A 1072-nucleotide genomic window follows, 5' to 3' on the forward strand; every position below is an offset into this window, starting at 1 on the left:
GTGTGGGTGTGGGTGTGGGTTTGGGTTTGGGTGTGGGTGTGGGTGTGATTGTGGGTGTGGGTTTGTGTTTGGGTTTGTGTGTGGTTTTGGCTGTGGGTGTGGGTTTGGGTTTGGGTTTGTGTGTGGGCAGTGTGGGTGTGAGTGTGGGTTTCGGTCTGTGTGTGTGCATTGGGTTTGGGTGTGGGTTTCCGTGTGTGTGTGCATGTGTGTGTGTTTGTGTGTGGGTTTGGGTTTGGGTCTGGTTTGGGAGTGGGCTTGGGCTTGGGTTTGGTTGTGGGTTTGGGTTTGGGTTTGGGTGTGGGTTTGGGTGTGGTTGTGGATGCCTGTTTGGGTGGGTGTTTGGATTTGGGTGTGGGTTTGGATGTGGGTTTGGGTGTGGATGTGGGTTTGGGTGTAGGTTTGGGTGTGGGTTTTGGTGTGGGTGTGGGTTTGGGTTTGGATCTGGGTTTGGGAGTGGGTTTGGGAGTGGATTTGGGTTTGGTTGTGGGTTTGTCTTTGTGTTTGGGTTTGGGTATGGGTGTGGGTGTGTGTGTGGGTTTGTGTGTGTGTGTGTGTGGGTGTGGGTGTGGGTGTGGGTGTGGGTGTGGGTGTGGGTGTGGGTGTGGGTGTTGTTTTGGGTTTGAGTGTGGTTTTGGGTGTGGGTCCGTGTAAGGGTTTGTGTTTGGGTGTGGGTTTGGTTTTGGGTGTGGGTTTGGATTTGTGTGTGGGTTTGGGTTTCGATTTGGGTGTGGGTTTGGGTGTGGGTTTGGGTGTGGGTTTGGGTTTGGGTGTGGGTTTGGGAGTGGGTTTGGGAGTGGGTTTGGGAGTGGGTTTGGGAGTGGGTGTGGGTTTGGGTGTGGGTTTGGGTGTGGGTTTGGGTTTGGGTTTGGGTGTGGGTTTGGGTATGGGTTTGGCTGTGGTTTTGGGTTTGGGTTTGGGGGTTTGGGTGTGGGTTTGGGTTTGGGTGTGGGTGTGGGTGTGGGTGTGGGTTTGTGTTTGGGTTTGTGTGTGGTTTTGGCTGTGGGTGTGGGTTTGGGTTTGGGTTTGTGTGTGGGCAGTGTGGGTGTGAGTGTGGGTTTCGGTCTGTGTGTGT

This window comes from Pristiophorus japonicus, chromosome 16, assembly GCF_044704955.1.
Source record: "Pristiophorus japonicus isolate sPriJap1 chromosome 16, sPriJap1.hap1, whole genome shotgun sequence".
Lineage (NCBI taxonomy): Eukaryota > Metazoa > Chordata > Chondrichthyes > Pristiophoridae > Pristiophorus > Pristiophorus japonicus.